The following is a 16,285-nucleotide window of genomic DNA, read 5'->3' on the forward strand; positions in this document are numbered from 1 at the left end:
TGTAATATTTGCATATCTGGGAATTCACAACACACTTCCTACCATCAGTTGCAGCAGCCTTGGCATTATCCTTAGTGTCCTGTACAATTTGTATCATAATAGGTTCATAGGTTCATACTAGGCTATCCACCCTAGGGCATTTGTAAGCCTAGCCACAGTGTGTGTGGCTTTTGCCACCCCTTGCTGTGTGAATATTATGGCCATTTATGATTTACTTAGCTGTGCCTCTGTCTGGACATGACACAGTAAAGAGCCCCAGTGTACATCTACAATTATCCATCCATTTTGCAAACTTCCTGTTGAAGAGTGTCAGTGAGGGGCTCTGCCTAACATGTAGTGGTATTCTGTTCCAGGGTGTGGAGAGCCTCAGGGTTAGGTATCTGTCCCTCCAGCACATCCTATTTGATTATGTGTTGAGGTTGACATCTCTGACTCACACAGCTCCGATGGCTTTGAGTTTTCTAGGGTGGAGCATGTCCATTACTTCTGTGTTGGACATGGACTTGTACAACAGACATACAATGCCTCTGTGTAGGCAGTATGTGACTGCATTCAGCTGTGGTGTCTATAGCCAGGCAGCATATGACATATATTTGAGACCCTTTCTAACTCTTGGTGAGGTACCTTTGAGGTCTTTCTAACTGCTGCAGGTGCCAGGTAATGTACATCCCAATTGAGGCATTGTACTACATTATGGGTCTGATAAGGGAACAGTATAGGGGCACAATGACCTTTGTTGACGTAGATGTGAATCCTTTCATGATACAGTGTCCAATATAGACAGTCTTCCTAGCCAAATTGGCAATGTGATTGTCACATAACAGGTTACTGTCCACTTGTGTCACTAAGTCCCTGATTACTCCTTCCATACATAATGGTTTACCACCTATGTGGTAATTTGTGTGCACCTTGTTTTGTATTTGGTGGTACATTCATACTGTCCACTGTCTTCAGGACAGCGGGGTGGGGTTCCTGTGTGTGAGAGTGTGGTCTGTAGCATGCTACAGACTGTACAGCAGTCTTGCCTATGGTTAGTTGCACATGGGTGGACTGCAATGACGTAAGCATTGTCAGTTAACTGGACGTATAGGTGTCTGTGCTGAATATGGATACTCACCCTCCTTTTATGTTTTGTTCCAGGTTTTGTGGCCATAACACATAATATGTGGTATTACCTGGTAGTGCTGGTGTGCTGTCACGAGGCTTGCAGCAGGTGTCTATAGTCCTCTCTTATTCAGTCTCATACCTAACTTCTTAATTTTTCTAGCATGTCGAAGGGCCAGATGCTGGCGTCCTCTCCTGCCCAGTTGGTGAATCTGGGAATATTGAGGCAATGTTACAATTGCCTCATGTACACAGACAACCCTCTCCTCCTCCCACATAACACAAATACTTGCGAGAGATGCAGCTATTTAGCCAAACTGGAGGCTGAGCTCTCTCAACTCAGGACTGGCAAGACCAGACAGGAGGAGAAGACAAATACACACAACACAAAACCAGCCTCACATAATGCTACCACACCACTGAATCAAACACATAAACACACAAAGACATACTCAGAGGCTCTGAGTAAATATTTACCTAAACAGCAGAGGCCTCCAAAGCAGACACCCAAGCAACTGCTACCTCAAGACACCCCACAAGCAACACATAAACCACAAAATCAGTGTGCAAAGCAGTCACAGCCCTTAAGGTCAAATACAACACCAAACATACTTGTCATAGGTGACTCCATAGTCAGACACACTGACGTCCCACTCACCAGGCTGAACAAGGAGAAGGTCACAGTAAGCTGCCTATCGGGTGCTAGAATCCGCCACATAACACAAGCACTCTGGTCACTCCACGGCAAGTACAAATATGACACAGTCATTGTCCATGCTGGTGTGAACGACCTGAGACATACCTCCCTGAACTACATGAAAAAAGACATAGATGAGCTCTCTGATTATGTAGCCCAGGCAGGTATGACCCTGACCCTGAGCAGTATCCTTCCTTCACCAAGAATGATGCCACAATATAGGGACAAGATGATCAGCTTTAACAATTGGCTTAATTTCTGGTGTCATTCAAAGGGGATCCAGTGTCTGTCTGCCTGGGATGACATGCTTGACAAGCCACGCTGCTTCGCAAGGGACGGCTTGCACCTGTCACCCCTGGGATTCTGGATATTGGCTAAGGGTCTTGCCACCACAATAGTGCCTTTTTTAGGCAAGCCTCAAATTCTAAACCTACCACCCTAGAAAACAGAAATGGGAAGAAACTGAGGGTAATGCTGCTCAATGCCAGAAGTCTGAATCTCAAAATGCATGCACTCGAGGCCCTTCTCAGTATGGAGAACATCGGTGTCTGTGCTGTAACTGAAACCTGGTTCAAGGCTCCTGAGAGCACCTCGGCACTATCAGGTTTTACCTCATATCATGCGTTCCGGCCCCGAAACCCGGACCACACCACAAAAGGAGGGGGTGTATCCATATTCATAAAGGATACCCACACCTCCAGGTTGGTGGCAATGCATGAAGCTTTGGAAACCATTCAGGTGCAACTAACCATAGGCAAAACTGCTCTACAATTTGTAGCATGCTGCAGGCCACCCTCTCAAACTCAGGAACCCCACACAGCCTTCCTGAAGACACTGGAGGGTATAAATGTATCTCCAAACACCATCATATTGGGTGACTTCAACTACCCGAATATAGACTGGGAACATTACTCAAGCCCTAACTTTCTAGCCCAACGGTTCCTGGAGTTCATAAATTCAAATGCCATGGAACAACTAGTCACTGTTCCCACGAGAGGAGAAAATATACTAGATCTCAATATCACAAACATGGGGACAAAATGCTCCACACCGGGAATATATCCCTCATTGGTGAGATCTGATCATAAACTAATCTCACTGGAAATCCACATCCCGCCCCCACCCCAAACTAAAAAGACCACAGTGAAGAACTTCTCTAAAGCAAACTTCACACTACTCAAGACTGGTGTGGTATCCTTCAAGGCCCCTGAGCCAGTGGAAACCACAACCCAAGCTGCGGAAGCCCTTACAAATGCCTTCTATGAACACCTCCAGGACTGCATGGATCAGGCAATCCCAAATAAAACCAAGACTCTTTCCACCAAGGGAAAACGTCCAGTCTGGTGGACCCCAGCCATTAACAAACTGTACAATAAGAGGAGAAAGCTATTACATGATAGAACAAAATCCATAAAAGGGAGGTCACCCCTGATCATTATTAGTAAAAAAATACGAGCACTCATAAAATCAACTAAGGCCAATTTTGAGAGGAAAATTGCCATGGATTCTAAAGACAATCATAAGGCCTTTTTCAGCTATGTTAGGAACCTGGGTGGAAACTCCCAGATATGCTCAGAATTAGTCCAAAATGATACAAAAATCACTGAACCCACATACATTGCCAACATACTGGCAGACAGGTTCAGTGCAAACTTCACCCCCCTCTCCCCCCCTAAAGGAGAGATAACTATCCCAGTGGAGTGTAGCCTCCCAGACATCTCAAATGTGCAGGTGAAAGCTGCTCTCTCTAAAGCTAAAAACACAGCATCAATGGGACCGGATGGTGTCCCTGGCTGTGTGCTACACGAGCTCAATGAGGAACTAAACCCGCACATAAGGCAGCTGTTTAATCTTAGCCTTACCACAGGATACGTGCCCAAAGAGTGGCATATGGCAACTGTGGTCCCACTCCACAAAGGCAGTGCCTCTATGGACCCTGGTAATTACCACCCCATAAGCTTAACAAGTCTAGTCTGCAAAGCTATGGAGAGGATCATAATGGAGCTCATAAACAAAGATATAGGGGACTTGCAGACATTGGACCCGACCCAGTTTGGCTTCGTCAAGGGCAGATCATGCCTTTTGAACTTGGTCGACTTCTTCAAAACAGTTAACAAGGCCATTGATGAGGGAAAGGCAGTCCATACAGCCTACCTAGATCTTGCAAAGGCTTTCGACACAATATCCCACTCGGGTACTGTAGAAAAACTTACCAGCTTAAATATAAACCCATATGTCACAAGATGGGTTGCAAACTGGCTTAAGGACAGAACCCACAGGGTTAGAGTTGCTGGCACTGTCAGACTCCAAGCCGGTCACAAGTGGTGTCCCACAGGGCTCGGTCCTTGGCCCACTATTGTTCGGCATCTACTTCTCAGAAGTACAGGCCAACATGGGAGGACTTTGGCTGACAAAGTTTGCAGACGACTGCAAACTGGGCGCCATAGTGGAAAGTGCATCAGACATGGATATCCTTCAGAGGGGACTCATGGAAACAGATAGCTGGTGCCAGAGCCATGGCCTGAAGTTAAACGCCAAAAAATGTAGAGTCATTCATTTCGGGAAAAACAAGGTAACCCCAAGCTACCATATAGGTGGCAATCCACTAAGCACAGAAGAGGTTATCAGGGACCTGGGGACCCAGGTTGACAGTGGCCTTTCTTTTGACACTCACATTGCTAAAGTGGTTAGAAAGACCTTCTACATTGCCCACCTGATCATGAAGGGATTCACATCCAGATCTAGTGAGGTCATTGTTCCCCTGTACTCTTCACTTATCAGACCAATGATCGAGTACAATGCCCCATTCGGGATGTATCTCGCCCGACATCTGCAGCAAATGGAGAGACCCCAAAAGTTCCTCACCAAAAGGATAAAGGGACTCCAAAAGCTGTCATATGCTGCCAGATTGAAGAAACTCCAGCTCTATTCAGTCACATACCGTCTGCTCAGAGGTGACATGTACCTGACATACAAGGCCATGTCCAACCCGGAATTAATGGACATGCTCCACCTCAAAAAATCCAAATCCAACAGAACCACTAGAGCAAGCGACTTAAACCTTAGCACGGATATAAATAGGACGTGCTGGAGGGATAGATTTATCACTCAGAGACTCCCTATGCTGTGGAATAAAATCCCGATCCATGTGAGGCAGAGCACCTCGCTGGCTCTGTTCAAGAGAAATCTTGACCTGTGGATGGGAGATCGTAGGTTTACCCCGGGAATCATCTCTGTGTCACTGCTGGACAGAGGCACAACAAACTAATGGGCACAGTATTTTTTCATATAAGGGATGGCGTAAGCCACAAAACTTTGGGCTAGGCTTATAAATGCCTTAGGGCAGATAACCTAGTATAAACCTATGAACCTATGAACCTATGACAGACATCGATGTTCTCCATACTGGGGAGGGCCTCAGGAGCATGCATATTGAGATTTACATGTCTGGCATTGATCAGCATTACCCTTCTGTTTCTTTCCAGTTTTGTTTTCTATGGTGGTGGGTTAGTCGTTTTGGCCTTGCCTACAAAAGGATCTCTGTAGGTTGCAAAAGCCTTAGGCAATATCCAGACTCCCATGGGTAACAGGTGCAAGCCATCCCTGGAACAGCAGCATGTCTCACTATGGAGTCGCCTATTACAACTGTATCAGGCATGTTGTTTCTCCTTCTGTCCTGTGACTGTTTGGCACACCAGCTTTGTGTACTATGTGTTACATGTGCTATGTCTGGAGGTTGTTTTATTGGGTGTCTGCTTTGGAGGCTTGTGTTGGTGTTGTGTGTTTGTAATTAGGGCCTCTGGGAATGTTTTTGTGTTTATGTGCTTGGTTTACAGTCGTTGTAGGTCTATGTGGGACTGGGTTTGTGGTGTATGTGGTTACCTTGTCCTCCTGACTAGTTTTGACAGTACTGATTTGGGGGTGCTCAGGCTCCGGTTTGGCTACCTGGTTGCGTCTATTACATATATTTGTATTTATTGGGGTGAGTTGTTGTTGTGTGTGTACTTGGGACAGGTGTCACATTGCCTCTGGATTCACAGATTCTACTTGTTTTGCCTGGCTTTAGTGGATTGTATGTGTGGACACATTTTATTGCCATACTAGTGATCACTGATTACTTCACTTTGTATGTTTGATCTATCATGTGGTAGCTTCCTCATTCTCTTCAATGGTTTAGTAATTGCTGGAGTCCAGCATGCCAGATGCCTGGGTGTATGGCATTGTGTCTTGTTGTTATTTGTGATTGCAGACTCCAAGCACTCTTGGCTGTGTTCATGGAATGCCTGTATAACATGTTCTGCAGTGTGTCCCATATTCTGGACTTGCACAGGGCCTTTCATGGATTCCACATTGTTTTGTAGGGGTGCAAGCTATGCTTTATACATGTGTTTCACTGTGGTATTCTGGCCAGGGACTGGGGTCGGGATGTGTAACTACAGTGTGATTACTCTATGGTCTGGTCTTACCAGTGAGGGATACACTTCTCATCTTGACATCCAGTACACATATTTCTGATTATCACATCCAGTATGCTTACCCCTCTTGTGGAAGGGTTACATTTTGCATGTCCATTTTGTTTGATGGATTCTGGGATATTTTCTACAAATGTGTCGGTGCTAGTATAATACAAAGAGTATAGTGACAAACTTCTCAAAAGCTGACTTCACACTTCTTCAGACTGAGATGGTATCCTTTAAGCCCACTGGGCCAGTGGAAACCACAACACACAATGGTGACTCCTTCACAAACGCTTTCTACGGACATCTCCAAGAAAGCATGGACCATGCAATCACAAATAAAACCAAGACCCTCTCCACCAAGGGAAAGTGGCCTGTCTGGTGGACCCCAGCCATAAACGAACTGTATAACAAAAGAAGGATACTAATGCAAAACAGAGCTAAATCTCCTAAAGGGAAGGCAGCTGTGATCAGCACTAGTAGAAAGCTACATTCTCTCATAAAGACATCCAAGGTCAACTTTGAGACAAAAATCACCAAAGACAATAAAGATAACCACAATGCCTTCTTCAGTTATGTCAGAAACCTGGGTGGGAACCCTCAGATATGCTCAGAGTTGGTGCACAACAACATAAATTTCAGTGACCCGAAAGATATTGGCAACATTCTGGCAGACAGGTTCAGTGCAAGTTTCTCCCTCCCTCACCCCCAAAAGAAGATAGTTATCACAGCTGAATGTAACCTCACTGTCATCTCAGATGTCCATGTGAGAGCCGCACTCGGAAAAGACAAAAACACAGCATCAATGGGACCTGATGGTATCCCCAGTTGCGTGTTACGTGAACTCCAAGAGGAGCTAAACCCGTATATAAAAATGCTATTTAACCTTAGCCTTGCTACAGGATATGTACCTGAACACTGGCATACAGCAACAGTGGTCCCACTCCACAAAGGAGATGCCTCCACAGACCCTGGGAACTGCCACCACACAAGCTTAACCAGCCTTGTCTGCAAAGCTATGGAAAGAGTCATTATGGAGCTCTTAAACAGAGACATTGGTGACCTACAGACTCTTGATCCCACCCAGTTCAGCTTTGTAAAGGGCAGATCCTGCCTTTTGAACCTAGTTGACTATTTTGAAACTGTCAGTAGGGCCATTGATGAGGGCTAAGCGGTCCACACAGCCTACCTGCACTTGGCTAAGGCCTTTGACACAATACCCCACTCAGGCATCATAGACAAGCTCAACAGCTGAAATATAAATCCATATGTCACAGGATAGGTTGCAAAATGGCTAAAAAACAGAACCAATGAAGTCGACATTGCAGGTGCCTTGTCAGATTCAAAGCCAGTCACAAGTGGTGTCCCACAAGGATCTGTCCTGGGACCCCTCTTATTTGGCATTTACTTTTCAGATGTGAAAGCAAACATAGGAGGGTTGTGGCTGAGAAAGTTTGCAGATGACTGCAACCTAGGCACCATAGTGAATACATCAGCTGGCACACACATCCTACAGAATGCCCTCACAAAAACAGATAGCTGGTGCCGGAATCATGGCCTGAAACTGAATGCAACTGATGTGTAGTCATCCCCTTTGGGAAAAACAAAGTGCCCACAAATTAACACATAGACAGCAACCCACTGAGCACAGAAAAAAAATCAGACACCTGGGGACCCATGTAGATAGTGACCTCTCGTTTGACACCCATGTTGCCAAAGTGGTTAGAAAGACTTTCTATCTTGCCCACCTTGTCATGAAGGGTTTTCCATCCAGATCAAAGGAGGTCATTGTACCCCTATACTTCTCCCTTATCAGGCCCATGATTGAATACAAAGCCCCATTTGGTATGTACCTCACCCAGCACTTGCAACAGCTGGAGAGACCCCTAAAGTACCTTACCAAGAGGATCAAGGGTCTACAACACATGTCATATGCTTCCAGACTAAAGAAAATCCAGCTCTATTCAGTAGCATACCGCCTACTTACAGGTGACCTATGCCTGACAAACAAGACCATGTCCAATCAGGATTTGATGGACATGCTCCACTGCAAGCAATCCAAATCCACCAGAACCATGAGAGCTAAAGATTTGAACCTCAGCACATACGTGTATAGGACATGCTGGAGGGACAGATTCATAACTCAGAGGCTTCTCACACTCTAGCACAGAATCCCAGTTAATGTTAGACAGAGTCCCTCACTGACTCTCTTCAAGAGAAATCTGGACAGGTGGATGTGAGATCGTAGGTTTACCCCAGGGGTCCTCCCTGTGTCACTACTAGACAGAGGCATAGTCAAGTTATTTGATTACGTAAGGGGGTCATAATGTGTCACTACTAAGTCAGAGGCACAATATTCGGAATCTATTCTGTACACTTATTACCAGTATAAGGGGTGGCAATAGCCACATCACTATGACTAGGCTTATAAATGCACTAGGGCAGATAGCCTAGTAGTAAACTATGAAACTATGAAACTATGGTGTATGTGTAGGTATTTTCAGTCAAGCAATATAATGTGGTTTGGGGGGCTTGATATCTTCATGTATTCCAACATAGGCCTGGTGCAGTTCCTGCTATTAGGACACTGGTCTGCAGCAAGCTATATAGTGGTAGGCAGTTTTAGCCATTGGTATTTGACCATGGCTAATCCATGCTGCTTCTTGTTGTGGTACCAACATGGGGGTGTGGTTATCCATGACATTTATTGCTAGTCACCCTCGTTTTGTAGCTTGTTCCATGTTTTGCAGCTGTACATCACTGTATGAGGTGTGACCTGGTAGTGTTAGGGTGCTGATGTGGGCTTTGACCCAGTTTTCTATTACAGCACTGATATCTATATTCTCTATACTGTGTGCGTTTACACTGCACGCATCTTGCTGTTTATACTTCTGGCATTGGGTAGCATTACATCTAGGTTCCTATCCCTTGTGGTACCTATGAAGGTGGGTTTGTGTTTTTGTGGTTCATGATTGGTGAGGGTGGATGTTAGTCAGGGTCCTCAGGTGTGCATATGGTACATGGTGTTACATTACTTAACACATGGCATTCATGCCTCAGGTGGTGCTGCAGGGCTGCCTCTGTCGGATGCACATACTACACTCCCTGTACATGTTTGGAAGCAGGTTGTGTCATGTTAGGCATCCCTGTTACTATATGAGTGAGTCAGAGGGGGTATCAGTCCCAGTGTTCCTACTAAGCCAGTGTATGTGCTATGTGTTGCCTCTTTGCCAAGGCCAGGGCATACTGGGCACATCTCCTTCTGCCTACTGGGGCAAGGTCAGGTTGTTCCTCCTCCGAGTCACCCTCTGCCTGTGGTGGCCTTGGCAATGGTGGGGGTATGTTTGGCCCAGCCCTATGCTGGTCCTGCTGCAGCTGTTTCTGCAGGATCATATTATGTAGCATAGCACATATCATGATCATTTGGGTACATGTAGTTGGTGTGTACTGCAAGGCTCCACCAGATATGTCCAGACACCGGAACCATGACTTGAGCAGCCCAAACACATGCTCTATGACATTACGTGTTTGTGCGTGTGCCTCATTATGGCGTTCCTGTTCAGGTGTGTGTGCATTTCTGATGGGTGTCATCAGCCACGGCTCAAGTGCATAACCTGCATCCCCCACTAGGTGTCCATGTGGGAAGTCCCCACTGGCAAATGATTGGCACAGCTGCGTCAGATGCCAGATGTGGGAATCGTGGTAGCTCCCAGGGCAGCCAGCACACACATTCATTATTATGCCCTGGGCATCACACACAACCTGGCAGTTGATGGAGGGGAATCCCTTGCGGTTAATAAAGGCTCTACCCCGCTCACCGGCTGGTGCTTTGATGCGTATGTGTGTGCAGTCTATTGCACCCAGTACCTCAGGGTATCCCGCTATTTGCTGGAAGAGACGCATATTGCTGGCCACAACCTCACGTGCATTAGGGAAATATACATGATCACTGACACATGCTGACATGGCATCCAGGAACTGGTGCAGTACCCTGGAGGCTGATGCCTGTGATATCCCCATCATATCACCAGTTGGTCTCTGGATGGTACCTGTTGCTAGTATTCTTAGGCCAACACATACCTTGGTTTCCACTGGGATGGGTTCCCCTCTGTTGGTTCTGTGTGTGAGACGTGGCCTGCACAGCTCAAAAATTTGCTGCAGATGGTCTCTGTCCACTCTGTAGTGCTCTACTATCTCCAGCTCATGTAACCCATGGTAAGTGACCCTGGGCCTGTATACTCTTCTCCTTCTCCTCACTCTGGGTTGTCTGTCAGCATCTGCATTGTCACCACCCTCAGCAATTCACCTATGCCTGATTATAACAGCTATGGCAGCCCCTAGCATTTCTGCTCTGAGTTCAGCTTTTTCAGTTTTCAATTCTGATAGCTTACTCCTTTCTTGCAGTATCTCTTGAGAGAAACACCCTGCACTGCTGTTTGCAGTGTTTTACGTGCTGGGTTGGGCTTCTAGTCTGCCTGTGTAATTGCCTGCTTCTAATTGTTATCACCAATTAACTCCAGCAGTATTCTCTGACAGCTTCCTTGTAATCTAGTTGTTTCCTTTTTCCTCTCTGTTTCCTCAGGAGGAGCAATGTGCACACCAGCATAAGCACGCTCACAGTGGCTTAGACCCGCGCACACATACTTACACGGTTTGGACTTGGCTGATTCATGGTAAAACGCGTGCACACAGCCTTATACATCAGGCAACAGGCTTCCTGATATTTACATTGCCTTACACACGTGCACGCCTGCGCAAACCATTTTAACCTGCCTTACACGCGCGCACACGCGCGCATGCATGTATATCAAGAAAGTTTGAGTGTAGGGATAGTGTACACCCTCTATTTCTTGACTTTACTAGTGTTCTGTTGGGACACACCTCTCTCCCTGATGTCTGTCTGTCATCTGTCACGTTACACTGCTCTCCAATGTGATACATTTATTTCTATCATCCTCCCCGTGATGTCACCTACCTCTTACTCTATTCCTCCCCCTTCTGTAACTCTTACACTACTCAAAAAGTGCTCATTAGCTATGTGGCAGTGTGATTCAGTATTGTAACCCTCATTTACATAGGATTGCCTAGTAATGTTTAGTTACATCTCTTACACTGAGCTTCCCCCCCCCGGCAACCACTACACGGAGGCCATATTGTTTTTGGTCTGCTGGTCCCTGCATTGTCATTCCATGTAATACATAAAACCCACAATTGTGAGCTTATAAGCTTCGGTTTTCACTTTTAGGCAGCGCACCCCGTTTGCGTGGGTGTGCGCTGCAGTTAAAATCAAAATCCCACGTAAAAAAAAAAATGTTATTTTAAATACTTTTGCATCACTTTTTAATGCCAATGGCCATATATTTGGCCATTGGCATGCTAGATGACACATATGCAACCTTTATTTGGAGCTGACATAGCTCCGTTGTAAATTTTGCAGAAATGTACTCAGTTGTCAGCTGAGTACATTTCTGCAGCTAAAACGTCCGTTACACGGACTGGTTTGGGCTTCCTGGATCGCTCAAATACCTCATTTGCATATCTTTGAGCTTGAAATGAGGTATTGAGCATTTCCACGCCCAGTCTGTGTAAGAGACGTTTTAGCTAGTCTCTTACACGGAGGTTTGGGCTGTTCCTGGATCGGGAGGCTTACACAGAGGCTTACACTACTCTTAAACTCTGTGTAAGCCTTCGTGAATCCTGCCCAATGTCTTTTCAGTATTACAACTATTACACCTTCCTTGTTCTATCATTATATAGTTCATGTTAATTTTCATTGCCAATTTGTCCAATAATAAATGGCACAGAATGACAATTGCTTCAAAAAAAGAAAAATAAAATTCAAAACTCTTCTACCATTTCCATGTTGCTTTCTTGTATTCACCCCTGACAACCTCCAGTTTTCCCAAGATATATTCGTTCACTTTCATTATTTTTAAACCATTCTTACCTTTACATTTCTACTTCATCTATATCAATTTTATGTCTTTATTTTACTTTCATAGCCCTTCTCTTCCAAACCTTTTGTTTCTCTCTTCCTTTTCTTAACCATCCACATACATTTATATTTTTCAAAAAAATGCCCTACTATTGTCTTTTTTAAGATACTTTTTTAAAACCCCAAAACAAATTTATTGATGTTAAGAAAACAACTGGATTTATTAAATTCAAATCCTCTCCTTTTCTTTTACATTATAAACTGTCCCTGTTTGACTGGATTCAGCATTGTTCCCCACAGAAAACTAAAAAGAGATACCTAGTAGTTCAGCTTCCATACAGCTTGGAAACATGTGAATACCACCCAAATATGATAGCTTTCCTAAAATGTATGTTTTTAACACATATAGCCTTCTTCTTAGGGACAGCTGAAACACCCTCCACTGATTTAACTTTCACATTTTTTAAAACATCTTTCTATTGTTAGGTTACTTTTTGTTCCCTACCAAACATAGACCCTAGAACATCAATTTAATTTCTAGTAAAATAAATTCCTGTCTTTCTTACCACATCTACAAACCTCTTACCTTTTTTCTTACCTTTTTACTTATTTGACTGTAATACTACTGTGCCTAAAAATGTATTTGTTCTGTAAATTTGTCTCTTTTACCTTCAGCTACTAAGACCAAATCTACATTGGATAACATCAATGGCAATCATATCTCTTCCTTAACTTCACATCTGCCACCCTCTAACCTTGATCTAAATGTTTGTATAACAGCATTCATTACCATTGCAAAAAACACATTCTCAATGGACAATGCAGCTCTACCCCTCTCCCCTGTCTTATCTTTATTTCTACCCATCCATTCACCATGACAAACAAGAATTTTCTTTAATTGTCCTCACTCTCCTTATTTTTTCTCCTGCTTTGCATTAATTTAGAATGTTTAACGTTCCTTTATGATCAATATTGTCAAATGCCTTAGCCACATCAGATACTGTTGCTTTAAATTCTTTTTCTCCATGATCTATATACTCTTTTCCCTGTAACACCATATAGCCCTTCACTCACTTCTTCTTTAATAACATCCATCATTCTTTTCTAAATAATCATAAATATTTTATAGTCAGTATTCTCCACCATAATGGGTCCCCACTTATTTTTTTTCTTCCCTTCTCCCATTTTCCATACACATTATATAGTTCCCCTTATAAATCTCTTCTTTTTTTACACCTTCCTCCATCTGTTCAGTAATTCTTCTTCTTTTGACTTTTCCTAGTTAGGGGTCACCACAGCAGATCACCTGTCCACTCTTGATTGGCAGTGGAGTTTTACAGTGTCGAGTTGCCAGCCTGGCACCCAACCTTCCACAGAAAACACACAGACGCACACACTCACACCTAGGGCCAATTTAGAGTGTCCAATCCACCTACTGCATGTCTTTGGGATGTGGGAGGAAACCGGAGCACCCAGAGGAAACCCACGTGACCACAAGGAGGACATGCAGACTCCGCACAGAAGGCACCCCAGCCAAGGATCGAACCAGAGAACCTCTTGCTGTGAGGTGACAATGCTAACCACTGCACCATCTGTTCAATAAATATTTTCAGAAAATATCCTTTTCATCACTGATATTTCTTTAGAAGTACTGTATCATAATCCATCTAAATCTGGTGCTGATTCCCCTTTACCTTCCATTACAGCACTCCCTAACTCTTTCCTCCCAATTATTTTTTTTTTCTGTTTCTTCCACTACCTCCTTTTTATCTTTTTTACTTTACATTCATCCCCTATCACATTTTTTCTCATACATATTCTGTACATAGCTTTCAATTGTACCCAAACATACCTGTCAAATATATCCATAATTTCCTCTTTATATGTTAACTTTCCTTTTTCATCCTTCATCACATTCATTGTTGTGTCATCACATCCCAATCACTTACCCAAAAATGGTAAACTTCTTCTTTTCTCCATTTCAAATGATACTTGTGCCAGAATACCATTCTTTCTTTTTTATATAATTTATTTTCTTTTTCTTCAAAACTTCCCCTACCCCTTTCTCTACTATTCTTTCACAAATTTATTTTTGCTTATTATATATCATATTTTCCTTTTTCCATGGCTCTCTCTAATTCCAAGTATACTTTATTACATTTTTGTTTATCCACCATCCATCATTTTGTCACACCACCATAAAATGGCTTCATTGTGATACGATCTTCCCACAGTTGCCCTCTTTCTTTTTAAGACATTTAATTCCTGCATTTTTTCCTGTCCATGTTTTAATCCTTTTTCTTATTTTCTTATATTTTCACTCTCTCCTATTATTGCCCATACAGTCCTATGATCTGAAAAAAATATTCTCTAATCTCATATTTTCTTTTGTGTCAAACGTAAACAAAATATGATCAATATCTGTTTTAAGTAACCCCCTCTTATAAGAATATTATCTCCCTTTACCTATTTCAACCTACTATATTTACAACCTCACTCAGTATTTTTTATATCTTATACTGTTTTCCCTTTTGCCTTTCTAAAATTACAATTAAAGGCTCCCACCACCATAGTAGGCAGTTACTTTCACTTAATTTTGAACTTCCTCAAACATTTTTTTCAGTTACATTTTATATGCATTCACTGCCATTATTCTAAACAGTGTCTGCTCTTTTCTTACATTACATGCAAACACCCTTTGCCACCACCACCATTATATCTAATATTGTAATGTCTTAATTTTATTAATACTGTAATACCTGAATATGTATGACTCCCTATAGTCCACATCAGTTTTCTTTTCTACATCATCTCAAATTCTACCTTTTTCCTTTTATCTGTACATCTTCTGTCAACTAAACAAATTACCTCTACGTCAATTTTTTTTTCACACCATTCAAGCACCATCATTTTTCTAACATCATTTTTCATACTAGTCACATTCAGTGATGCTATATTTATATTAACCCTTTCCCTTTTTGTTTTTAGTTCTTTTATTGACCTCTTTTTCTCCTTCTCAACCTTCCCCAATATAATAGTTCACCTTTTCTCTGACTCAGAACTCATATATCCATCCTCTTCTTCTTCTTCTCTTATTAGTACCCCAAACCTGTTTTCCATCTTTATATGTGTTTCTTTTTCATAAATGTCCTGTTTAAAGTTTGTGGACTTCATCTAGTGCATCATTTTTCTATATATTTATCTTGTATTTCCTCACCTTCACCCTCATCCTCACCCCACCGTCATCCTTCCATCATTCACGCCCACCTCTAATTGTGTAAAAACTTGCTCTTCTCCCTCATTTTCTCACCATGTCTTTCTTCATTAATCAGTGGATAATCAAACCAAAAATGGTCATCAATTCCACATTTCCTACGGTATGGTTTACAGTTATTTTTATTTATTTTTAGAATGTCCAAACTCCCCACACTGTTCAAACCCTCTTTTTGTACAATCCATATTTAACACTTTGTTTTTTCCTATTTATTATAATCACATTATGCACATGCTGCAACTTGTTGATTTCTGTTTTTAAAGCTACACATACTCCTGATCCTTTAGTCCATACTTTCTGTAATCCACAACTTTTTAAATATCATGTACATCCTGACATAAGCTTAGGAAAAATGTTTTTAGTTCATTATCTTCTATCTCAATTGTTCTAAATTGTAACAACAGTTTTCTTTTTAACTGTACAATTAAATTCTTATAGATATTGTACTCCCAAGGAGATTTGTTACTTCTCCTTTCATGTTCATTTACAAATTTTTCAGATAATGCAAATGTCTCAAAAGTTATTTCACAGAAAACTTCAGTTTTTATATGTCTTAATGCTTGAATGTCAGACAGACTGAATCCTAAGGGCATAACAGTACTGTCTAAAACACAGTAAATGTTTGTTTGCTGTTCATACTTTGTTTTCTCTGTCACACCAGGCCTTTTCCTTCAGCTCTCAACAGCTCCAGCCTGTTTCTTCTGCATTTGCACATCTTTTTCTTTCTGCAGTCTTTCAGTGGAACTTGCTACTCTGGAAGTACTGTGGTCAGTCTCTCTCTCTCTGTTTACTGCTCTCTGTTCCATCTTCCTTAAACC

The sequence above is a fragment of the Protopterus annectens genome, chromosome 4.part1 (assembly GCF_019279795.1).
Source record: "Protopterus annectens isolate FY-2018-M chromosome 4.part1, PAN1.0, whole genome shotgun sequence".
NCBI classification, from domain to species: domain Eukaryota; kingdom Metazoa; phylum Chordata; order Ceratodontiformes; family Protopteridae; genus Protopterus; species Protopterus annectens.